Here is a 27,756-nt window from a genome sequence, read left to right on the forward strand (position 1 = left end):
GTGTGTGTGTGTGTGTGTGTGTGTGTGTGTGTGTGTGTTTGGTTGACATCTCGTTCAAGAGCTCAACTGGCATGTAAGGTGAAAACAACAGGTACATAAGGTCATGGGAAGTGGCGTGTTCCTGTGTGTTAGCGTGTTTTGAGGTGCACAGGTGTGTTTGGCCGTGTCTGTGTAAAAGCACGTGCCGGCCGAGCCTTTTCCTACTTCAAGTCTGTCACCATAACTCGGGCAGAAAGAAATCGAGATCACAGCGGCCGCCACAACAACGTCACGGCGCACAATAGACAGGATGGACAGATGAATGAATAAGGGACGCACCGAAAAGTGGACGAGTGCGTGGCTTGAAGGATTGATGGCCTAATGGGCGGATGATTTAAGTGACAAGAGAAATGACAGATGCTGTCGGGTAAATGGACGGATTGACAGATCGATGGAAGGGCAGACCGATGAATAGAGACGCAAAGTGACAAAAAAGGAAGACAGAAGCAACAGATAGATGATCTTTTAGGTAACAATAGAAAGAAGACATAATGTTTAGCCAATGAGTGATGAAACCCAAATCTGCTGATTTATGTTTCGATCAGTTTACGGCTAAACTTGAAGTGTTGACAGTTTCCGCAGTTAGTAAGAACCAGCATCTAAACTAGTCCCGGCTCTCTGTCGGGCTTCCGATTGTTTCCGCATGACTGGATGGGGCAGAAAGGAGGGCTGGGATGTTGAAGGGGTGGGTGGGTGGGGGGGGACTGGCATTCCCCTGCTTCTTCTCAATAGAGGCGTCTGATGCTGAAAAGGGTAGATCCCCTCACTCCCTGCCTCGCCCCGTCACATCTATTAATGCTGCGGCTGAAAGGCAAACGAAGAGCTCTCAGAGACACACACTTCCCATCAAACACACACACACACACACACACACACACACACACACACACACACACACACACACACACACACACACACACACACACACACACACACACACACACACACACACACACACACACACACACACACACAAACACGGGATGGAAAGGAGGGGTGGGGAAGTTTGACTAATACATCTCTACTTCATAATTACGTTGCGTGCTTCCAACCCTCATAAGGCTTTTGTTAGTGTCTTGCTGTGAGTGTTGACGTCTTGCTATTTATGTCCCCGGTGTTGCCCATTAGTTTTTGCTGTTGTTGTGCTTTATTGTCTTTTGTCACTTAAGACAAACTGTCTTGTAGAGGCAGTGATATTAATCAGTAGCAAGGGATATTTGATGTGTATCCAGCACATAACACAGGCATCAAGCAGTACTTTATTTTGGGCTTTTAACTGTCAAAACTTATGATCGTTACATTTAATCTAACTAATTATCTGTCTGTCTGAACAACCGTTCATCTGAAGTGATTCACACTTGGCGGGTTATTGCTGAGGAGTTTAATGTTGAGTGGAAGCAACACAAAGAATGAAAGTGACTTTATGTTTTGCGTTCAAAAACATATAACTGCATCGGGCAATAGTTTTATATCAAGGAAAACTGCAAAATTGGGCATGCAATGAACTAGCAGCTGTGTTTGCCTTTAAGGGAACATTTGGACATTTTGGGATAGACTTACATTCTTTCTTGCCAAGAATTAGATGAGAATTTAATATCACTCTTATGTCGGTCTGGGAAAAAGCTGGGTGGGATCGGTCCAAAAGTAACAAAAATCGAAAACCAGATCAGTGACTTCCTCATCACCGTGATGTTGCCAAGCAACCTGGCAACATCACGGTGAAATTGTAATGTTTACATCTGTTTTGTACAGATAAAACAAACAACATGTAATGTGTTCACCGGCTACTTGCTGCAGATTGATGGGAAAGAGAGTGGTATCAATCTTACTGTCTTCAAAAAAGCTACAGTAATAAGCTTTTTCCCCAAATGGTAAATGGACTGTACTTATATAGAGCTTTATCCAGTCTTTACGACCCCTCAAAACGCTTTACATGTTACGGGCCATTCACCCATTCATACAGAGCAGTGCACCTTGCTCTAGGAACTAACATTCACACGGGCTGGGATCGAACGTACAACCTTCAGATTGAAAGGCGACCGCACTGCCTCCTAGCTACAGTCGCCCAAAGTATCGAAACATTCCTTCAATCAAAATCTAAGCGAGCAGTTCATCAAATGTTGTGTGATTCAAAATGTCAATGTTTGATATTGGCACTGTGCAGAACATCATCATCAGCCTGATTAATATACTATACTAACTAAATAAGCATCTTCAGCAATTGTCATCTGCATAAAGTCACGAGTTTCTTATGACTTTCTTGTCTTTTAATATTCATGATTGAGCCTGCATACCTTGGGAAAGCTCTTTTTTGTTGTTGTGCATGCATGAAAAAAAGCCATCCCAATGCAGTACCTTTGTAGATGATGAAGAGGCAACAGTATAGCGCCGTAGCATTAGCAATAGTCCATGAATTCAGCAGCAGCCATCATTGAACCTAAAGGTGAATCATATCCAAAAAAACGATTTGCTAATTTGTTACTTTGCCATACAAAACAATTCAAACTGTACCTATAAAGATAACATTTTTCTACACACACGGGTTATGCCTTTTTTTTTGTATACAGCAGTGACTTTACTTTGTTTCGGGGTTTCACGTGGCGTAATTCTGATTAAGCGTTTGTTTAGTATGACATCTGCCAGCGTTATAAAACAAGCATAGCTGTAATTCTCTTTTGAAGCAGGGGCTGATTCATTCCTCTCAAAGTGTGCATCAATGTTATCATTTGTAATCTGAACACAGAGAAACATCTTTTGTTCTGTCTGCTTGTTGATTGATGTCATGCAGCAACAACTTTTCACTTGTCAGTTAGTGAGTTTTAAAGTGGTTACAAATGTTCTCAACCAAATATTCAACACACAAACACACACACAGAAGAAAAGTAGACGCTTGCAACTTGTGGAATCGTGTGGTTATAGTGAAGCTTTGTGAGTCTCTCTCATGTCACTCTGCACATCACAGCTGTGGGACAAGGAGTGTTGAACACTTTGAAAATACAGCATGACCTTAGGCACACGCGCACACACACACCTTAACAATCAGCACACACACGCATACTGTAGGTAAACACGGGCTCAAGTTTGTGAACTCTTTGACATGCGTCCGCTGACCCTCCCGTCTCGTCCACACACACGCACTCAGGTCTCTGATTCATTAATCTTCATTTCAACACACACTCTGGCCGCCGTCAGCACATATGCTCCCAACAATCACTTGGCACTGTGCACTCTCTCTCTCTCCCTCACACACACACACACACACACACACACACACACACACACACACACACACACACACACACACACACACACACACACACACACACACACACACACACACACACACACACACACACACACACACACACACACACACACACACACACACACCACACACACACACACACACACACACACACACACACACACACACACACACACACACACACACACACACACACACACACACACACACACACACACACACACACACACACACACGCACACACGAGCTCTCGGAGGGTGAGATCTGATTGCTGACACGGATATCAGGTACCCTCCTGCTGCTGAGCTGTCCATCTGGCTGCCCGATCAGAAGACAGAGTGGGGTCCTCGCAGCGGGGCTCCTGTCACTGTGCATTAGGAGAAGGCTGACAGCAGATCCGAGCTGACATTGAGGATAATATTGGCATCAACGGAATCCTTTGGCGCCAGTATCGCATCAGGGTTAGGGTGGAACACGATGACATTCGAGGTGGCCAGGTCGAGTCGTTTCGAGGGCATAGCGTTCCCAGATGATCCGATGGATCTTATTCGGGAATTTGGATCACTTCCAGGGGACAAATCCACGTGGCTGTGTGTGAGCTACTAGCGGATCAACTTTTAGAAGCTGAGGCGCCCTACTTTAATCCAGAACTATACCTATATATATATATCCTTTATTTAACCAAGTAAAAGTCTCATTGGGTTTAAAATATCTTTTTCTAGAGCGACCTGAACAAGAGGGCAGCATAAACAATGCTATCACAAATGAACACAAAACATTACAGGCAGACAAACAGCTGTCATAAAACACAAATTAAATGGCACATTAACCAGGCGATATTCAAATAAAAGAGACTGTTATAAAACATAAAAAACTGGCACAATTCTAAAACGACTTCAATTACGGTATATAAGAGCAATCACATCGACCAATGGTTTCTTGTCCTCTGGCCATTAAGATGGACCTGAACTCCCCCATAGTGATCAAATCGGACAGTTCCAGCTCCTTCTGTACATTATGCCAGGCAGAAGGGGCAGCATATTCAAAAGTGTTTTTCCCTAGTTCTGTTTTCACTTTAGGAATCTGAATAATATCTTGGGAGTGCAGGCCATAAAGACTTTTTTACACATATATGTGCAAATATAAGACGGGGCTACTTTATTATTTTCCTTCTTATTTCTGTGGTTTGATCCGCACTTAATCAAATCCAGAACCATGAATAATGTTCCTTGAAAATCAAAAACCACAAAGATGTAAAGTGCCAATCCACTCAATTTATAATGTTGTTTATAAAGATCCCCAAATTGTGGGAGCCATATGTTTCCTTTGAATTCTTTTTTTAACACGGATGACTAAATCTAGTCCTTTCGTAGCCTCTGATTCACTACAACAGAGACAAATAAACTCCAAGCTTGTGTTTGGCCAAGCAAATCAGTACTGTTGAACGATTCAATCCCAACGTTTATTATGTTTTTTACGCCATGCATTCCGAATGAAGCCCTGAGCACGAACAGGCAAGTAGGAAAAACCAGGCACTTATGTTTTGTATATTTCTCTCTGTGTCTGCAGCCCTCTGAATAAGCCTCTTGTTCTGAAAGATACGTTCTTCGCCCGAGTACTGTGATAAATGCAAGCAATACTTGAACATTTTTGAAAAACTGTACCCCCCGTTTTCACATCATGGCCTGCTCATTCACAAATTGCACTGAACAGAGGCATGTAGTATTTTATGCCGCTATCCCCAGCTGTGACTTGGCTGTCAGTGAGACGTTTGGGGTGCTTGCCGGTGGGCGACAGGAAGGTTTAGGTGTTGTAATCAAACTCCCCTTATTCCCACCAGGCTCGTTACAATGCTCAAATTCTGCACTAATTGGCCGGCGAGTCACATGCCAGCCTGGGACCCTGTCTGCCCGGAAACCCCGAGAGAGACGAGAGGAGGGAAGTTTTATTATCTTCAATGTGTAACAATATATAACCTTTAAGTTGATTTCCTGCATTGTGAAGGGTAGCTTAGGAAGCAGCTCATATAACAAACTTATATTTGAGAGGTTTAGAGTGGCAAAGTTTAGTTTACACGTATAATTAAGAAGCGTTGATTTCACGATAGTTTCACTATGAGCCTCACGTTCACAATGGACAATGTCTCTGCAAAATGAAGGCACGATTTCTAGCACAAAACAAGTCAGTCAACAATTGTTCAACCGAAACAGGAAGAGGATACCGCTGTTATTCTGATTGATGATCAGCGATCAATGATCTATGTAGTTACTATCCCCGTTAGTGTGAAGGGCGGATGGCAGAACAAGCAAAGTAACATCGGAAAGCAAAATTCGATGTCTTGTTTGCCGTGCTGGAAACTCTTTTCCAATCAAATTAGCTAGCACTAGCTCCAAAAGTCACCAGATGACGGCATACACTCGTTTGCTGATTGGTAACGAATTATAATACAAATATTATTATTGCTTCTCTGAGATATTCAGAATAAGTCTTTATACGTCTATATTTGTTGCAGTCGGCTTTGAGTAAACAGAAAGTGTTCCCATTTTTTGTTGTGACAGTGGTGCCAAAATAATACCATTTGAGATGCCAACAGCATGTAGAGGTTGTCTATTGCCACTTTAACTGTAAAAAAGACCCAGTCATATTCACTTAAAAGGTTAATGTGTGTTTTATAGAGATTTCTCGAGGGTTATTGCAGATGCATTTTAAATCTTAATGGATTTCGATGTGGCTAGATACTAAAGATAATGAAGTGTAACACATAAAACTGGGTAATGCAACAATGGTTTTTCAGTAATTGGCATTGGAAGATAAAAATCTTCTATTGTCTGCTCTTCTATAACTCCTTCGTCTGGCCCCCTCCACTTTCAATCTTGCTGGTTCCCCTGCTGCCTGCCGTACTGGGGTTTATGGCTCGCAGTTCTTTGACTGCTGAACCATTACCCCAAAGAGCAACAAACTGATCTTTATAAGCTGTCAGCTGAACCGTGCTCCTCCGCCGACAGGTGAGGGATGTTTTCCTTCACCTCTCTGCCTGGCTGTGGGTGTCTCACTCACTCACTCACACACACACACACACACACACACACACACACACACACACACACACACACACACACACACACACACACACACACACACACACACACACACACACACACACACACACACACACACACACACACACACACACACACACACACACACACACACACACACACACACACACACACACACACACACACACACACACACACACACACACACACACACACAGTTAAACGCATCTCGTCTCTGCACCTGGGCGCAGCACTTTAGAGATGAAAGGAAGGGGACAGAAGAAGACAGAAGATGAGAGGCAGAGGCGAGCGGGAAACGTGATCCATCATCACACAGGTCTTTCTTTCAGTTCTCCAGCTACACCCCCCCCCACCCCTTCCTCCTTGTTCCAGTGTTGTGTACCTGAATTCAAGAGCATGCGTGAGGCCTTATACCCAAGAATTCCTCAACATTTTGAGTGTCTTCCAAAACCGTATCAAATGACTGTTGGAAAAAAAACATCACTATGGTCAGACCTATTGAGGCGCAACTGTTACTTGGACAGGTTAAGGTAACAAGTATTGCTTGGATTACAAATATTCAAATTTCAATGTAGACCAAGTACTTTTTAAAGTTTGCAAAACAAACTTAAATTCACTGTGCCACTGTGTTTTTCTTTGATGCCTACATCAGTCCTGTCCCCAAAACACAAAATCCGAAAATGCAGAGGGTTGTGGGGTCTTAGCAGACACACACAGACCCTTCTGGGTCATCGATGATGATTGAGGGGGATTGTGTTCTGCATGAGTCTAAATATTGTTTTAAAGTCTTACTGCCGCTAAGGTTAGTGGCCCTTTGTTGTCCAACAACCACTTGGTTACGGTTAGGGAACCACTGCATGTATAGGCTAAATGAACATCCATCCGTCGGTGGGGATAATGGCAGAAACAGCATATAATGGGATGTTTTGTAGTCCCATCCATTCACACTGACATCCCCCTTCTACTTCCCCCTTTTCCTTGGACAGACACAAGTCATGATTACTACATCTGCTAGAGAAATTTGACACTTGAATGTGAACATATATATTGAGAAACCATTTATCTTAGGAGGACTTCTTTCACCACACCAGAACTACAGAAGCACTATAACTGTTTATGAAATAAGAAACTTGGCCTAAAATACACTTCCTTCCATGATTTTGGCTAGCAAGACAGCTATTGGCCATTTGATCTCGGTGTTGATCCATATTAGCTATGAACTTGTTTGTGCCTGTGTGGCTGATTAGTGTGCGTTTGATGACGGCTAAAGTTTCTCTCTCTGACTCGTGCCCACCCAGCAGCCATCATGGATAGCTGCTAACGGAAAAGAGGGATTGTGGGAAAACACGGAGGCCTGGGGTTGTTGTGTCACCATCGCTCAGCATCCTTTGGCCCCATTGCCAGCTCGCACGCACGCTCGCACGCACGCACGCGCACACACACACACACACACACACACACACACACACACACACACACACACACACACACACACACACACACACACACACACACATGAAAATGTCCCAGCCATCGTTTTATATGTGACATCAGTAGTCTGACAAAGACAAGCTGGCCCAGCAGTCTCGATTTTAACAAGCTCCAGCTGAGGGCGGACACAGGCCACGGTGATCGGGTGTGTGTGTGTGTGTGTGTGTGGGTGTGTGTGTGTGTGTGTGTGTGTGTGTGTGTGTGTGTGTGTGTATGTGTGTGTGTGTGTGTGTGTGTGTGTGTGTGTGTGTGTGTGTGTGTGTGTGTGTGCCTGCTGGTACCCATGGTGACACAAGGCAGCCTGTGTATGTGTCTACTCCTTCATTTCCTGTTCCTGTGAGGCAGACTTTCCTCTCAAAGTAACATGGCAGCTCACCGTCGGGGGGCCAATGGGCCTGTTGTGAGTATGTGACAGTGTGTGTGTGTGTGTGTGTGTGTTCTCTCACTATTGGGAATGAAAAGACGTGTACTCAAAAAGAAATCAATCGAACTTGTAGCTGATTGAGCCAGGACTCCAACTCTTGGCTCTCCTGGTACCTCTGCCTCTTCTCCCTCTTCCTCCTCTAGCTCTCCTCAGCTGTGAGTGATTAAGTTGAGCCAGGGGGGCGGGGGGAGGAAGGGTTGGAAGGGTGAGAGGAGGGGACAGGGTACTCACTCACTGGCTGAGTAATGGCTTCCAGAGACCCCCGACTCCCTGGCTCTGTGCAGCACGAGGCCTAATCAGGAGTGACGGCTCGGCCCGTTTGGACAGTGTAAAGGCAGCCCCGCTTCTGTCAGCCACAGACATGGATAGCCACCCCCCCCCCCCCCCCTTTCTCCCTTAACCAGAGGACCCCCACCGCTCGGCTGCTAGTCCCTGCCACAACCATCTGACAGGGTAAGGACACAGAGAGAAGGAAAAGCCAAAAAAATGAGAGAATAATTCAAGCAGATTTGAGGTTGAGACAGCAGCCAGAGAAAAGCGCGCTTGGAGACATATGTAAGGCCTCTGAACAGTGGAGTGGTTTCTGTGGCGACTGTTTGTGCGTGCTTGTGTATCAGATTGACTGTGTGTGTTTGATGAAACCGTAGAGCTCATGTTCATTTAACAGTACACATCTCAGGCAAAAGCAATACTGAGGTTACTGTACCTATGTGTGTGCGTCGAGGCCTTTCCGTCAACTGTGTGTTTGCGATGGTTACGATGTGGTCTGCTGATTCGTGCTGTTTCCACGGTGATTGGTTTCCATCACGCATCCGAGGGCTAAACCATCGACAGCGCTCCCTCCTTCTCTGCAACCTGACTTCTTTTCATTTTTCAATTTCACTTTCATCAACCGCTGCCGCCTGTTTTTTCATTTTTCTATTTCCAACCGATGACAGAAAGCGTGTGAAGTGTGAAATTAGAAAGAGCGTGTGTAAATAATGGCGTGTAACACAGAGAACACACACATGAAAAAACGTGTATGAACACACACACGTACGATTGCATAAGCATGAGACAAAACTCATTACCTTCAAACTGAGCGATAGGAAAAAGTGAATCGAATGCAGAGTCCTGCCTCCATAATTACACACATAAGATGATAATGGGAATTGTTATTTTTTCATTTAATCGAGTCGGAAATCAGAATATTGTACAAAAAGAGGCCTGTGTTACTTTATGGCACAGCCTAAGAAATGTAGTCTGGAGTTTAAGTGTGTTTTTCCGTCCTTTTGGGGTCTCGATGTAAAGAAGCCCCTGTTCTATGTCACTCTTTGGCACATTCTCACACACACACACACACACACACACACACACACACACACACACACACACACACACACACACACACACACACACACACACACACACACACACACACACACACACACACACTCACCCCACCTGGGTTTAACCGTCTGACAGAGTGAGATGTTGGCGTAGTGGAGAGCTAGAGAAGGAGGTCAGGGGCGCAAGGGCAGTCAGGTCCCTCAGACGTCCATCAAAATGACAGGTACCCCAGCCTTAAAACTCCCCGACCCACCCCTAGACCTAGTTTCCCTCCATTTGCAGATACATGCACACACACACACACACACACACACACACACACACACACACACACACACACACACACACACACACACACACACACACACACACACACACACACACACACACACACACACACACACACACACACACACACACACACACACACACACACACACACACACACACACACACACACACACACACACACACACACACAGTGAAATGCCAGGCCTAAAAAGTAGCCCCGCAGCGAAGGAGACCAGCTCTCTGCAATTAGCACATTCTGCGGCCATGAAATCATTCTGAAAATTAGCTCCAGGAAGTAAGAGGTGGGAGACAGATTCCTAAAGAGAAACAAAAAGAAAGGGGAAAAGGAGTGAAAGAAAAAGAAAAAGGGTGAATTTTGGGGAGAAAGAAAGAGTTCTGGATCTCCTCAGCAGTCAATCGGACGGGCCACATGTGCTTGCAAGGTGAGAATGAAGGAATTTAGAATTATCCCAGATAATGACGGCTGTTAAGATTAACAATTAATCCTCTGGCCTCATGACATGTTAGATTTGGATCTGGGGAAACAGCTCTAAGAGGTGCGAAAGGGCTCCAACAAGGACTCAGTCAGCTAAAATACTGTGTGTGTGTCTGTGTGTGTGTTTACCCGCATGAGGGTTGGAAGCACGTACAAGTAGAGATGTATTAGTCAAACTTCCCCACCTCTCCTTTCCATCCCCTGTGTGTGTGTGTGTGTGTGTGTGTGTGTGTGTGTGTGTGTGTGTGTGTGTGTGTGTGTGTGTGTGTGTGTGTGTGTGTGTGTGTGTGTGTGTGTGTGTGTGTGTGTGTGTGTGTGTGTGTGTGTGTGTGTGTGTGTGTGTGTGTGTGTGTGTGTGTGTGTGTGTGTGTGTGTGCCTTCAACGGCTGACGGTGTCCAGGCCCCAGGTCCTGACAAGAAAGGGAACCAGGGTTCGGATCTCCTGACCGAAGAGACCTGCTCTATGTTCTTCATTCGTCCCGGACATGGCTACAACAACGTCTGTTCTATTTTCTCCAGGTCTGCAGCACTCCTGTCGCCCAAGGTTTACCCTGCCGTGACCTTCTGCCATTACACAAACAGCATCTGCCAGCGATCAGCCTCCAACAAGCCCTAAGTAACGCTGGGACAACATTACCCATGTACCACCCCAACCCTCAGGCCAGGCTGTCGCTTAGGCTAAGCATTTGAGAGATAGATTTGGGAATCCCTTGCAGCTGGACATTTCTACTAACTTTAGAATAAATGGATGTGTGTGAGCCCAGCTGTGGGTTGTTAGTAGCAAACTCAGCTCAGCGGGGAAGGGGCACCAGATGGTTGGATGAAACGATTGAGAGTTGAAAGGAAGAGGTGTAAATCGCAATTAGAGAAGACGTAGAAAAGCCTTTCGGAATGGGAACATGAGGAGAAATTGCAGAGCGCAGCACAGACTTGATACCAAGCTGAACTTTTCCATTGTCTTAATCCAGCAGTATCCTGCATGGAAACACAAATGATCACATCAACATAGACACACAGTTGCTATCAATTCAATAAATGGCAGTTTCATAGACTGACGTAATGTCTATGCCGATGAGCCTGCATTATATGTGTGAGTTGCGTGCCCGCCTGTTATGCATCAGTGTGATCGTGACCATTTCTACCTCAACATGTTATTTTCCCATGTACCTCTGCTCTTCTTGGAGAGAAAATTGGAGGACATGTGGTTACATGATCTGTAATTCAGATCTTGTATCGTTACAACAACATGTGTTTTGTCTTGACATGAGGAGAGTGTGTCAGTGTGTCAGTCAGGCGAAGATCACGCGATCGGCTGAGCTGCTAATCATGAGATGGGAGGGGTTGGGAATTACTAGGGAGTCAGACAATGGAGGCAGCAGGGGTTTTTGTGGTATCCGGTGGAGCAGCAGGCATTGGGAAATCAAGCTCAGCTGAGCAGTCCCACACACACAAAAAAGTTGGCAAGAGAAGTACCCATCTTGATTAAAGGCTGTATGCTTGTGTGATGTACATGACGTGTTTCTCTCACAGCATGTATGGACAACTTTTCCTCGAACTTGCTTTCATGTGTTGTGCCTGCATGTCTCCTGTCTGATTAGCTGCTGTTGCTTTCAGGTGTCCCTCGTCCTCCTGTTCTTTAATCAGAGCTGAGGCCCCTGTCGTAGCCGGAAGGAAACAACCCTGTTCCAGGAAGTGCCTGCCTGATACTGAGCAGCTGGCCCCGCTGTGCCCTCAGGGCCAATCAGATATCTATTCATCTGAGGAAAAGGAAAACTGCCATTCCCATCCTAAGTCATTCCCAAATCCAGTTCCTGTAGAATCCTGTCCTGAATAGGAGGTGTGGTGTGTTTGTTTCGGGCTTAGTGATTGACCTCTTGTTGATGTGTGTGACAGAAATACACACCGGTTACAGTCCTCAACTCAACACCCATGTATAAAATGTACAGGAATGTTTTTTCCCCCCACACAAGTCAAATTCAAGTTGCATCTTAAGTGCACCGTGGGTCATCGAGCCCTCACTCAGGCTCTGAGTGATGATGTCATTGTTAGTAAACCACCATTGGAACAGCAGGAAGGAAAATAAGAGTTGCATGAAAAGAGGGGGAAGGACACAGATTGGAGGCGACGGTTGTGATGTGAATGAATGTTTCTGGGCGCCTTGGCTGAGAGTGTGCCTTGCGGTTGCTGGCAGGCTGAGGGCTTTTTAATAAACAGCCTGTTGAAACATGACAGGAATATTGGGTGAAATCATGGTTGTTTTACTGTGATGACTGCAGTGACTCTCTGGACCTGGGAGACAAAGCAGACGCGGACAGGGTAGGAGCACGAATGTCGGTTTTTATGATCGTCAGTGGTGACACGTTTGGTTCCACCACATTTCGACAAATACCCAATGGGTAAACCACCAAATAGAAGTCCAGCTTGTTTACCAGTCAGGAATCCTTCTGCTTCAAGCAAAGCATCTGAAACCCTCTTACCCCCCACTTTTCCAAAGTCTGACATCCAACCAGCGTCCCCACCTCAAGCAGCAATTATCCAGGGGCTCAAATGTAGGGTGTAGGCAGGATTAGAACTTTTTTATTCTTTACACAACTACTTCTATCAGTATTTCTTTATAAAAACAAGAGAAAAGCTGCTACAAGAGACTGTAAAAAAGGTTGCTCTACTATCCATATTTGCACAATTTCTGTATGTAAGTCAACTTCTGGATGGCAAGTTTCTTACAGCTTTGAGTTTAATGTAAAATCTCTAAACTTCTACCTTCAGACGCAACCCAGTCTCATGGCATTTCGTGTTCACCAACACGATTTTTAATCTATTGATTCGTGTTCACCAACACGATTTCCCCCTTTTTTTCGTGTTGCACAGCACGATTTTAAAAGCAATGTATTTCTACGGGTAATGTGTTTCGTGCCTGCAGCACGTCTTTTTCTCCGGTCGGGTCGTGGAAGACCGGAAGCTGTGTGGTTCATAAAAACATGTTCTTACTCAATATCAAGCCACAATTATTGCTTTTATTTTAAATCGTATAATTTCGGACTTTTGTTGCCGTCTGTGAGGAAAATAAATGAGGCTCAGAGCCTCAGGATACTGAAATCTGTATTTTTTTAAATCTTTTTTTCCTTCTAATTTGTTATTCTTTTCAAAATAACACACTGTTATTTACTCACCAATAACACACAATTATCCTTGCTTTTATTTATTGGTTTAATTCCATAATCTCGGGCTTTTTTGGCGTCCGTCAGGAACTGAATTTCAAAATAAAAATAACCGGAAACAGACGTAGGCCTATAAAGGACATTTCGAGCATCATTGCGATTGTCAACATTTCTGAGTTTAGGATGGCCGAAGACACTACACTACCCATAATCCCCAGCTATCGTTTAGGACTACAGTCCCCGTGATTAATCTTCAAACTCTGGGATTGGATGTTGGAGTGGCAGTGCGTCAAGGTTACGCCGAGCGTCAAACAGCTGTTTGAAATGGAACGAAACCACGCCAGACTATCCAAAACTGGAATCGAATGCCCCCCCAGAACTACACATGCTGGCTATTGTGTTTTGCAAAATGTTCTATGGGACGTCTCTACTGAACGTTTTCGTTTTTCCCACAATTAGAAGTTGCCAGTATTAAACACATTGGTGTGATCAAATGTAAAACATATAATTAATAAATGGGTGAAAATCACTTGTGTCCATAATGCGCAGCATTAATATATACCCACATGACAGCTCATTGTTACTTTGTAATTCTACTCCACTACAATTCAGAGGTTAACCTGGTATTTTTACTCCACTACACTTATTTGAGTTACTTTGCAGATTCTGATTAATGATGTGAAATATAAACAACCCTTAAATCAGACTTTAGTTACACCTGAGTAAAATTCAGGTAAGCTGATTGTCAAGTGCCAACAATCAGGAGAGATATTTGATAGTTGGTGCTTGAGAAGACTAAACATGTATCTGCAATTGACATGAATGGAAACGAGTAATAAAGTATATTCATTACTCGTTATTCTCTACTAATAGTTCATTAAAGACTGTATATTATGGCTATTTTGCACATTCCTTTCAAGATTTCAAGATTTTCAAAGGTTTATTGACATATCATATACACAACTATGGTGCAATGAATGAAAAACTTGGGTCACAGGTTCCTCAACAGTGCATTACAAGACATCTATCAATATGTGTGTATACCTCCACCATTAAACTGTCATATTCTGCACATTTCTTATTCTATCTACATACATAAGAGTATAATTCATATGTATAATATCAGTTTAAGTGCTTCAACATAGTTAACATTGCAGGAAAGCAATGTATTAGATGTTAAGTACTTTGTCAGGCTTAATATTTATCTGTAGATAGATACCTCCAAAGTTTTTTTCTTATTTAAAAGAAGACCTTAATCTGTTAATGTTTAAATAAAGGTTAATTCGTTTTTCTGTTTTGCACCTCCTCCTATTAATATCTTTTTACATCCTGCACTAAACTGTTTTATTGTAGAGATCACTTATAGTATCTTCTTGATTTTTTATATTCTATATTTCTATCACAGACCTTCTACTTTCCCCCTATGAAAGTATGTACTCTTAATATTTTTGTAATCAAATATAACACATAAAAACAATAATTAAATAACGTGCTTTAACCACTAGGCGGTACACAAGGTACACACACAGCCATAATAACTTTGCATTATTAGTGTAGGACACTTATGTACAACATCTGAAGATGTGTAGTTTTATTCATGCTTTCACATAATTTTACAGCATATTGCTATACTATTTCAGACTCAGTATTTACATTCTTACATTCAAAGAAAATCAGTAATATCTTTAAAAACGACAAGTCTTTTTATATCAGCTGTGCACCGTTATGGTGTAAATATAACCTATCTATGAATTAGATCAAATGTAGATACCTCCAAAGTTTTTTTCTTATTTAAAAGAAGACCTTAATCTGTTAATGTTTAAATAAAGGTTAATTCGTTTTTCTGTTTTGCACCTCCTCCTATTAATATCTTTTTACATCCTGCACTAAACTGTTTTATTGTAGAGATCACTTATAGTATCTTCTTGATTTTTTATATTCTATATTTCTATCACAGACCTTCTACTTTCCCCCTATGAAAGTATGTACTCTTAATATTTTTGTAATCAAATATAACACATAAAAACAATAATTAAATAACGTGCTTTAACCACTAGGCGGTACACAAGGTACACACACAGCCATAATAACTTTGCATTATTAGTGTAGGACACTTATGTACAACATCTGAAGATGTGTAGTTTTATTCATGCTTTCACATAATTTTACAGCATATTGCTATACTATTTCAGACTCAGTATTTACATTCTTACATTCAAAGAAAATCAGTAATATCTTTAAAAACGACAAGTCTTTTTATATCAGCTGTGCACCGTTATGGTGTAAATATAACCTATCTATGAATTAGATCAAATGTAAAAGTCAGCGGAATTAGTGTTGATACTGCAAGGAGACGTATTGTGTGAAGAGAAATTGAAGATGTTGTTTAATTGTTGATATATTTATGATCCACGTCAAGTATTCAGTTTCGGCGGCATTTCTTCAGTTTTTCCAAAGGTCTTCTCATCAGGGCCCTATAAATAAAGAACTACGGCAGATCTGTAATATACAATACAGCCGAACCGTGTATTACAATGCCGTTATGTGATGACTTTCAAAGAGAAAAGCAAGAGCACTCGGAATTAAGTATTATTTTAAAATGTTTTCCGGATTTCATATAATATAAACACCAAATCCCAGCATGCATTGCGGCTAAAACATCCAATCAGCGAGCTTAAACCATAGCTGAGGATCTTGGGTAATCGCTCGAAATGCCTACGTCTGTGTTACGGTGTGTGAAGCAGGTAGGACCCAAATGCAGATTAACGTACAAATAATTCCTTTATTTCAAGGCTATGCTGACAAATACAGAACAGAACACTCACCGAGGACAAGCCAATACAAAAGACAACCCGACAAAGAGAGACAGAAAACCCAGAACTTAAATACACCCAGGACTAATCACATAAACACGAGACAGGTGAGGAGGGAGGAGAAAACACATAGGTACCAGGTGAACACAATTGGGTAATCAGAGAGGGAAACCGACAGAAAGCAAACAGGCAGGAAACGGGGGTGAACACTTTACAAAATAAAATAGGAAACCCAAAGATAGAAAAGGACAAGAAAAATACCAACACAGACAAATCCTAACAGTCTGTTTCCGGTTATTTTTATTTTGAAATTCAGTTCCTGACGGATGCCAAAAAAGCCCGAGATTATGGAATTAAACCAATAAATAAAAGCAAGGACAATTGTGTGTTATTGGTGAGTAAATAACAGTGTGTTATTTTGAAAAGAATAACAAATTAGAAGGAAAAAAAGATTTAAAAAATACAGATTTCAGTATTCTTTCACACACACATACGGGTATTGGGCCGAGTGCGACACCGTACTTCCGGTATCCGCCATTTCACGCGAGGTGCAAGCAGAATATCATAGTCTATTGCCTTAATCAATATAGTCAACTCTAAAATACCACATATATGCATTGGCATGATAATATTATTGTGACAAGTGGGGTATTCACCTGGTGTTTCCAGAAATTAGACGTAGATGCAGCCAAAATCGACGAAGGCCACTTTCAAGGTTCGTTTTTCCATACATCTGCAGGCAGTCTGTAAGGGCAATCCGACAACCCACACAGCTCTAGTTTACGCTGGTAACGACCTAGAGCACACCCCTCAAGTCCAGAGATGTAATCCGAAGACATGCAGCGATTTCTTCGGTCGTTAATTCAGAAAAAAAACTTAGTGCGCTCTGCCTGGCTACTTTAGCTAGCTGTTTATATTAGCACCTCCAGGATATTAGCACCTCCAGGAAAATGGCGTATTTATATATATATATGGCGCGCGTTGCATTGTGGGTAGCTCGTGACGTCACTGTGTGTGAACGAATCCTGAGGCTCCGAGCCCCATTTATTTTCCTCACAGACGGCAACAAAAGTCCGAAATTATACGATTTAAAATAAAAGCAATAACTGTGGCTTGATATTGAGTAAGAACATGTTTTTATGAACCACACAGCTTCCGGTCTTCCACGACCCGACCGGAGAAAAAGACGTGCTGCAGGCACGAAACACATTACCAGTAGAAATACATTGCTTTTAAAATCGTGCTGTGCAACACGAAAAAAAGGGGAAAATCGTGTTGGTGAACACGAATCAATAGATAAAAAATCGTGTTGGTGAACACGAAATGCCATGAGACTGGGTTGTCAGACGGTCTCAAGCCCACCTGGCCTTTAATCGTACTAAAAAGTAATTGTTGAAACATTGAGTTGGATGAAGTGTGCTGACATTGACCAAGAAGCAGCTTTTTTGCATAGATTTATTTGCACAAATTTGACTGCTACATGTTTTTTGTAGTTTATACGCCCCAAACAGCCATGTCCTGCCTATGCAGATTTTAGCTTTAATTATCTAGCAACACGCGTACCTTACTGACTGTGGCCATCAGAAACAAATCCATCTGTTTTGAGTCTACTCACGTTTTTTCAATGACATTGTGTGCAATCACCACCAATAAAATGGTCTTTCTGTTTACTCTGACTGACCACACCTTCAGGCTCTCAGCTTCTACAATGTATGTAGTCACTCATTGTAGGTGTCTCTGCCATGCAAATGCTTAAGCCATGTAAAATAGAACAAAACAGGCTTTACCAACCAATCCCCCCATGGCACTAAATGCTTTCAAAGGCAATTTGGAGGACAGAGAGGATGCTGATGTGAGCAGAAAGTAACCTTGCCTACCCTGATCCTTCAACAGACGTATTATGCTGCTGTTAGGGTGAGGGGTGAGAGGTTAGAGGTGAGAGGCAAGGGGGAGGATGCAGTGCTGCATGGGAGGGGGCTTGACTCTGGATGACGGCTCTCTCCCTCATCCGTAGACCAGCTGCTCCTGACGCGTACACACACACACATATGCTGACAATCATGCATAAGCACACTCAACACATTAACCCACTCAAGCTCTTTCCCCCCAAGCTCCAATCACTGCCTTTTTTCAACAAACGCTTTTTCAACATTTGATGCCAGCATTATTCATCGTTTTCTTCACGCAGGTGCTTAATGTCTTTGCTACATCTGTCCCGCAGTCTCAGTTTGACATTTACCGAGTCTGATGCGGCCTGTGTGATGGCTGACAGGTTGTATTGTACAAGCACAAGTCTCTGTTCAAAGGTGACAAACGGCACTTGAGGTGAAGCTCGTACTGGCTGTTTTCGGTGCGACTACAGAGCGGCATGGCTCTGCGACGTTGTGCGAGCAGCAACGGGTGCTGAAAGGCTGTGAGAGGTACAGGCCTACGGGGCAGATGTTAAACACACTGTGACTGGGGGAGACAGGGCGAGAGACGGGGCTACTGTCAGAGCCCGACCGCAGCACACAACTGAATAAAAAACAACCTTCCAGCACCTGTCATGGAGAACAAAATATGGTTGAATAATTTGTTTCATTGTGTTAAAGAAAGCAAGTTTACTTTCAAGATCAGGCCTCAAGGTGTGGAACATCTGCACACTGAGTCAAGTCTAATCAACGTGTGATCAAAGTTGGCACATCGTTGGCGAAAAAGACTACGATTTCCTTCCCACCGGTGCGATGTAGGTCCGAGCCGTCAAGGTGATGGAAATAAGCTCAGGCGCTGATCCGTCATCCCAATCGACACGTGTGCTGGCCCGTGAGCGAAGATCTCCTCCTCCTCCTCCTCCTCCTCCTCCTCCTCCTCCTCCTCCTCCTCCTCCTCCTCCTCCTCCTCTCCCATGGTTTCCTTCCATGGTTTATTATTACGATATAATCGCTTCCATCTGCCTGTCAAGCCACCGGGTAGACCGAAATCAGGAACAAAAGACAGTGAGAAAAAAAATGGCAGGAGGGATTTTTCTCTCCAATACAAACACATCTCCTCCCTCCCCTCTCCTCCTCTCAAAGTCCCTCATCAGACCAAATCAAAATGCTGCAGAGTCACTTTTCTCTTTCTGTCCGGCATATTATAATTCAGCATGACTTCTGGACAGCTTCATGCACAATTAGGAATTCAGCGGCTCTGGGCAGGAAAATGTGATTCAAATTAGTGCTGTATTACATTTCTGTTTACTTATGATCTCTCTGCCTCTCAGTTTCTCTTTGAGGCCGCTCTCTGTGTGAATGTGTTTGGATGCATGAATGCACTTACACGTATGATGTGTACACATACCCAGCGGGAATTTATTTATACAGGCAAGTAGTTTGAAATTCCTTTAAACTCACAGCATTGTCAAGGAAGTTGTAGCTCGCAACATAAACACATAACAACTTGCGATGTAGTTCTACTCCCAAATCACATGGCAAGGACCGGTAGCAATCAGCTGTGTTACAAACAAGCGTTTGATGTGAACATCTTGGGTCAGCAGAGGGGCGACGGGATACTCACTCACAAACCACACAGGACCCCCAGTCCTCTGATCTCCAATCAGATTAGCCCATCGTCGCAATTACAGCCAATCAAAGCCGATTAAATCCAATTATGACCAATTATGGATAATTAGAATGCCCCGGAGATTGATAGCTCAGAGAGATGGGGCAGCAGGCTGTCACATTCAAGAAACCATGACACTCAGCGTTTTTGTTTTTTTTGCTGAAGTCGTTCACTCAATCTCTGTCCAAGGCAAAGTGCTGGAACTTTTCAAAGGATGCCTGCAGACTTCAAAAAGACTTCACGATAAGTCAAACTAAAAATACACTTTAAATAAAACAGGACTGAGCCTTATTCTTGCTGGCCCATCTGCGTTCTCTCCTTCATTACTTGCAAATTAGGGAGGTTCCCAACTGGAACACTGAAATGACTGACCACCAATCTGCAGTGCACTGTTAGTACTGCCAGTTCGAGATGGTTTTCCTTGCTGCTTTTTTAAGATGTTTGACCACTTTGATTGTCAGCCATTTACCACTAAATAATCTACTCTTTCGACAGTTGGGTATTTTGGTAATGTGATTTGCAAGCTTCTGGTAAAAGGAGGCAAAGACCTGCTTTCATTCCCACTTCCAGATCATTTTAAGAGTGAGGTTTTAAAAAAATATCAAATGCAGTACCTGTGTGTTTTTTGGGGCTTCCCTGTATGTTGAATGTTTTCGCAGTAGTTCAAGCCCTCTCACTGGGTGCTATGGAATGTCTATGGGTTGTGTTATTGTATGGCTTTGAGTTTCGGACTGCCAGGGTGTTGATGTTTTGCTTGGATTGATACGAGATATATGGATACAAATCTCCATCATTTAGACGTTGTGCAGACATGGAGAAATGTGGACATTTAAACAGGTCTTCAGTTTAAAGTCCTGTTGACATTCCCGAGCTCAACAGGTCCGTCGCGTTTGTCCATCAAACCGCGTGGCTCCTGTCAGTCAAAAGGTCAAACTCTGACCACGTCCTGTCCCGCCTCTTGTTATCATTCAGTCCACTCGAGGTAGTTACAGCACAGCCTTTCATTTCAACAATTCTGTTTTCCATTGAGCAATTGATGTTATCGTTTTGATTCAAATCACTGCTCAGATTTTGGCTCTAATTGCTGACAAAGAATAATGAGGCCTGTTCCAGAAAAAAAAAAGTTCAGCCAAGATAAAGTGCGGGCCCTATTCTTTTGCTGTTTTGAGCATTTCGAAGATTGAAATAATTACTACAACATACTCACGTAATGTAAAAGCTTTCTTCTGTTTCACTTCGTCAGATTTCAGATAGTGCCTGCAGGGTTTTCTCTTTGCATGGGAGTTGAGCATGACTGAAAGAACTCAATGCTACGTGGTGACCAAACTTTGGATGAACCCCATCATCGTTCATCAGGTCTTTTTTATATTAATCAGTCTTTCTCTGCATTTCTTTCTTCCTTCGTCACACTTACACTCAGTTCCACTTCTGTTTCCTTTTTTTCTGTTGGGTTATATAAGTAGTTCATATATGTGTGTTTGGGGTGGGGGGGGTTCAAAGGAAACACGGAGGATAAACAAACAGACTTTGCAGAACCATAGAAGGCTCTGCACTGACTGCCTGGCTCAGATTGACTCTGCCCTGGTTTATTTGTCTATGTCACTGAGATAAACATCACAGTAACCCTTCGACAAGAAAAATGAACCCACCAGAGGATAGGCACTCACGCTGGTGAGCAGAAAACACTCACACATGTATCCTTGTACATGCTCAGATGTTGCACCAACAAACACACACTCTCTATTTTACATCCACTCACACATTCCTTCATGCCTTCCCTGGCCCCTGCCATGAAGAGACCTCTGTAAGAGCTGTCAGTCAATGCCGGTCACCATGGAAGAGACTCGAGCTCGTAACAAAGACCCTTAAGAGTTTCTCACAACGCAAAGAGAAGGCACACTGAGAAACATAACAAAGAAGAAGACAGAAACAGACAGTGAGAGACTCACCGGGAGACACATAAATGCTTGCGAGGCACAGAGATTGACTGACTGAGCGAGTGGGACGCCATGCAGATGAAGATGGATTGAAAGGACGTGATGGACAAATGAGACAGAAACATATTGAGATAAAGAGGTTGGAAGGCAGAGTTGAAGTTGGCTAATAGTAGAGAGAAGCTGGAGAGACACCGGAAGCAGATTTTCTTCTGTTGCTTGACATCCATACCAAGCCTCATTAAACACTGCTGGAAACCCCTTCCCCAATAACACACACATAAATGTATGCAGCGCACATGTACAAACAACAATGTTCAGAAACAAATTCTGTACATTTTAGAGGTTGAAGGCCAGTGTGGGTGGTGGGCTGAGGTGGCAAAAACAGCCAGAGGGAGCGTGAGACAGTGGGTCAGGAGGTGAGGGGTCAACGGGTGCAAAGGGGGCCGGGGCAATGGGCCTGTGGCTACGGGGTCAGATGGGTGTGTAGGCCGCGGGTAGAGTGCCAGGCTGAAAGGCACTTGGGTGGGCTTACTTTGGGTCCGATGGGTGAGAGGGGCATGGAGTGGAGTGCAGAGGCCCAGAGGGTAAGGGTGGGGATGCACACAGTAACTCACCCGTGTAATGTTTCAAAAATGCAGAAACTCTAATAAAATCTCACCCAGCAGCTTTTGCAGGAATTTGGGTGGACCAGCTTTACAATGAGCAAAACTCATATTAGGAACGTATCCACGGCCAGAGGAAGATAAGGGGTCACAGAAGGATTTAGTATGCCCAGCACCAACAACCCTCAAACTGTCAGTCTCTCTTCCGCTCAAACACAAACTGAAGTCCTTCTCACACAACCCTGGGCCTATTTTGACCCAGTTTACACAACTTTTCCTTAACTCTGAGAGACAGAACTGAGAAGCAGTCAAGCTGCTCCTTTAGATCCTGTAACACCGTAATAGAAAACAGCGCAGAGCGGTGACAGACAGAGTGAAAGGGAGAAAGAGAGGGGAGGAGAGTGAAAAAAGGCAGAGGCCTTCAGTGTAAGAAAAAAATACCCCCAGAGAAAGAAAGAAATAAAGAGACTTTTTTTGAAAAGGGACTGATGACGGAGAGCCAAAGCGAGGAAGAGGAAGGGGAGGCAAAGAAGAAGGAGAAAGAGCGAAGAGCATTGCAGAAAAAGAGAAAGAGGGAGAGTTAAAGAGATTACTTTCAGGTTCAGAGACACTCTTTCTGGCTCCTTACTGGCTGTCACTCAGTGCCTGGCTCCTAGGGGGAGGGACGCCTGGCTCTCATTGGTGTCATTCACCTGTCAATCGGCCTGACAGGCGGACCATAGGGCCCCATGTTGTGGTGCGGAAACTGTCTGTCAGCTACGCAGCAGCTGCGTATGACTTCATCCAAGATCAGGTTTTTCAACACGCATACACAAACTGTGTGTGTGACAAAGAACATACATGTTGAATTTGGAAATTCTAACTATGGGAATAACATCCCGTAAACACCTTTTGCTTCGAAACAACACACACACACACACACACACACACACACACACACACACACACACACACACACACACACACACACACACACACACACACACACACACACACACACACACACACACACACACACACACACACACACACACACACACACACACACACACGTGCATTAAGACTCACAACTTGACTCCCTGTGGATTGCACCTCAAGGCCTTGCTGCCAATCCCCTGCCTGTCCTCCCCTCCACTTTGCTCCCCAAAAGCCCTTGTTACTGGCAGGACGACAACCCAACGACATCTGCACACCAGAACACACACAAACACAAATACATCCGGACATTCGACAGCTGGACAGTTAGACAGCCAGAGAGGAAAGACAGATTTGTGCATACATCTTAGCTGTAATTAGCCACACACACAAGCGCAGAGGGAGATTGGTACATGACTAAACTGCGTATCGCTTACCTTCGCACACACACACACACACTTGCACAGGACACACACATAGCTCTCATAGAGAAGGCTTTGGCTACGAGACAGCACCCATCTGTTTTGAGCTCATTTAACATGGTCACTAAAACAAAGCAGACAAAGTCCCGTCTTGTGGATAATGATGAAGTGACTGTCAACTGAACAGCACGTCTGGCTTCTGTGTGTTTGATTGACTTTCTATTGGTTCATTCAGCACAATGCGGCGTTTTAGTGGGAACATCGGCACGTTTGAATCACTGAGATGAGAGCTTTTGTTGTATACTTGGAATGACTAGAAGGTTTGAGAACTGCTTACATTCAATTTGTGTACATTACATATTGGAACGATATTTGTAACATACCAAAAAAAGATCTGACTTTATGTTTCATGTAAAAAGTTGCAGTTCAGTTTGTTACTGTCAAGATTGTTGCCATGGTTCACTCATCTTAATGCACAGGTAATGAACAATACAATGTACGGTATCATGTGTAAAGTTTCAGTACAACATTGGATTTTTACAATATTATATGCAGTCGGGGAAACACATTTACTAATGTACTGTGCTTTTTGCTACTTTATGCCTTTTTAGCTACAATTATTAGAGAAGTATTGCACTTTTATTCATTGTTACATCCTTATAGTTAAAATCATTCTATCAGATATAATGCATTTGTATTTAACTACCCAAAAGCATACAAAGCATTAAAAAAAACTTGACCTCGTTCAATCATGTAACCATCAAAGTGCTGCTTAAAAACATAATTTATAATATTCAAGTAAATTCATAATTTAATACTGACCAAAGACATCTATGAGTTTTGATAAGAAGAGTTTTTTTGTGTGAAGGCAGCAGGGAGTGAGTGTGTCATTCAATTCTTGAACATTTTGGAGATACTGGTACTTTATTTTCACAACTTTACGCCACTGCATTTCCCAAGCAAATATTGTACTTTTCAATTTACACTCATGTAAAGTTTACATACAAATATATCTTTGTTATATATTATGTTTTGTTTTTAAGACTAGTACTTTTGTACTTTTGAGTTATATTTTAAATGCAGGACTTATAATGGAGTTCTATATTGCTGTTACTTCTTCTCAAGTAAAATATAAGAATAATGTACGTCGACTACTGGAATTGTGTATTTTAATTTGGTATATGCCATGAGATCAGGCTTGTGTACACACACACAGGCTCACATGTGTGTTCATGCAGACACACACTACACACACCGCAGAAGGGGAAATGGGAACTGTTGAACCATATCATTGTGACAGCTATTATGACGGATGACTGTATCATCTCAGAGAGGAAATCCTTCTTTCTCTTTGCTTCCATCTTCTGAAGTCTGATTACTCTGTCTCTCTCCAGCTTGTTTCTGATTTTCTGTATTGGGGTCAAAAGGCGACATTTCAGAGGTTACGAGGGAAAATAAAGCACATAGGAACACTTACATTTAATGACATATAAGAAAAAAGATAAAACATGCCTGGTGTTGAGAGCTTCATAGTATGAAGTGAATACTTAAAACGAAAGTTAGTTATAATCAAATATAATCAATTATATTCTTGTATAACCCACAATGAAAATGCTTCATATTTTAGGTTTTTCTATATTTACAGCATAAACAAAACAAAGTGGTTTGTTAAGTTGAGTGTAAGACCTATAATGAATTGCCAACAGGAAATCTAAGTGTATCTAACTTCTATTTGTCTTCTCGGTAAAGTAAGACGCAGATGATGAAAAGCAGTTTTTTCTTTGAATAGCAGTATTTTTTAAATAACTTTGGGGTTTTATCTTGAATTCATTACTGATTGCAGGTCATAGTTTAACCAACTATTTATTTACACTGGTAATTAGAGAGGGAAAATATGTATTGTCTTTGTATAACCCCATTGATCTTGGGTGTACACCAATCAAACACAGGCACGCAGACATCCTTTGTGGAAGAGAGGCAGCGCTGCTGAATGTCCCTGCCTCTGTCTGTGATGTGTTGCCTGCTGACAGTTTTGTGCATATGCGAAAGCAGCCAGGAGGCTGTTCATGCAGCATGGCGGGCCACAGATTCTTTGAATGCCTCGCATGGATGCTCAGAGCGTTCAGAATGGTTGCCCGGACACTGTTGCTCACAGTTACATCTCATTTGGATCACATAAGGTTGCTACCCACAAAAGAACATCCTCCTTTTCATCATACTGATATTATCTCTGAATTGTATGTCTTGATGTATCAGATGAACGAGATCAGGCTGATGAACGTAAATGTGTACTCCTACGGTTATGACCTTTAGAGTAATACAAATGATATAAAGCATGGACAAATCCAACGATTTCTCATAAGAACTGCTGAGTGAGTGGGAATGTTTGACCGCAGATACAATCAGAGAGCAGCGAGCCTTTTGTACAGATTTCTCGTTCCTTTCTTCTTTCATTTTCCTCATCTGTTTATCCTCCCTGGTTCTGCAGCTTAAAGTGATGTTGTTATTCCAGATGGATTGGTGCTATATTGAGAACAGACAAGAGGAATACTTCATTGAAAATGGGAAAATATGTCAGCATGCAGACATCATTATGGCAGCCTAGATCATTTAAGCACCCCTAAAATTACCTCCAGGCCTCAAGGAGAAAAATAATAAGTGTGTGTGTGTGCCTGCCTGAAGGCTCACATGTATGCCTCCACATCTGCACAGGACTCAGATGTGCAGATTTCAAACACATGCCTGCCTGTTTCTCAGAAACCTTGATATCATATCTAGCACTAAACCAATTAGCTTTACATCTGGCTTAGAAGCTTAAAACCTGCAACAACGTGGAGATAAAAAGAAAACACAAGACAAAGTGAGACACGCAGTCTCCAAGGCAGAAACCAAATACACAGCAAGATGTATGTTTTACATTTGTCCTCTGCTCACTGTTTTATATCCCTCAGATTGGTGTAGAGGAGCCACTCTCCACGAGGGACTCTATATCTCCCTAAATCTGCCTCTGGTGGGTCCTGGAAGTGCCGCTGTGCCAAATGAGCAGCATAAAGCATGCCCCAAGGCATGGCCCAAAACGACACCCAAACAGCAAAGCTGTCAGCCCATGAGCCAATGCACTAAAACATGAGTGCAGCAGAACCGTTGGTTTTTATGGCCTACAACTCCCAGTCACAAGCCCTCTAATGCCCCGTTTAACAAGCTGAAAATCCTCCATTTATTCCCACTTCATCTCCCTTTAGGAGCTCCTCCATTACCATTCACAAACAAAGGCTGGCTGAAATACACTCCACGTAGCGCTTATGTGCTGGCATAAAGCCCCTGTCACAATGTCCCGAAGTTGACACCCGATGGACACACGAATATGGAATTGTGAATTTCGCACGAAGATAGCCCCGAACCACACACGAAGGCAACATTTACATTACATTTAAGACATACAACTGCAATGAAAGTAACAAAAACAATTATGTTACAGTACTATGATACTGTACTGATATCTTCAGACTTTGTTCTTTACTTTATCCGTCTTTATATGTAGAACATATTACGTTTTCTCCGTCATGTTGTTGTTTCCATAGCAACAACAACAACAACTTCCTGTCAACTGTCCTTCAAAATAATATATTATATCCTTTTTAGTTTCACAGAACACAAATTGGGTTATTTACATAATATGTTTACATGATTTTGTTGTGCAATAAAACAACCCGATGGACACACGATAAAGGAAATGTTCAAATTCGGCTGTGATCGTAGCAACATCGGGCCATTCGTGAGGGTATCTTAAGCCATCGTATGATCGCTGGTGGAGTTTCTCAGGCTCCGGCAGCAACTTCGTGAGCGGCAACTTCGTAAGGCACTCGTGAGGGCATCTTGTCAAATCGTGTCATCTTCGTGTTATCATCGGTGCAT

The 27,756-nt window shown here is 42.9% G+C and overlaps 1 long non-coding RNA gene across 1 annotated transcript; it reads right to left on the reverse strand.

The window, feature by feature from the left end:
• Positions 1 to 24,954: 24,954 nt before the first annotated feature.
• Positions 24,955 to 27,419, reverse strand: LOC117454689 (uncharacterized). Its single transcript, XR_004553015.2, has 3 exons — positions 27,362 to 27,419; positions 26,269 to 26,364; positions 24,955 to 25,250 (listed from the first exon to the last, which is right to left on the reverse strand). It is a non-coding gene; the product is annotated as an uncharacterized lncRNA (long non-coding RNA).
• Positions 27,420 to 27,756: the final 337 nt, after the last annotated feature.

The sequence above is a fragment of the Pseudochaenichthys georgianus genome, chromosome 11 (assembly GCF_902827115.2).
Source record: "Pseudochaenichthys georgianus chromosome 11, fPseGeo1.2, whole genome shotgun sequence".
NCBI lineage: Eukaryota > Metazoa > Chordata > Actinopteri > Perciformes > Channichthyidae > Pseudochaenichthys > Pseudochaenichthys georgianus.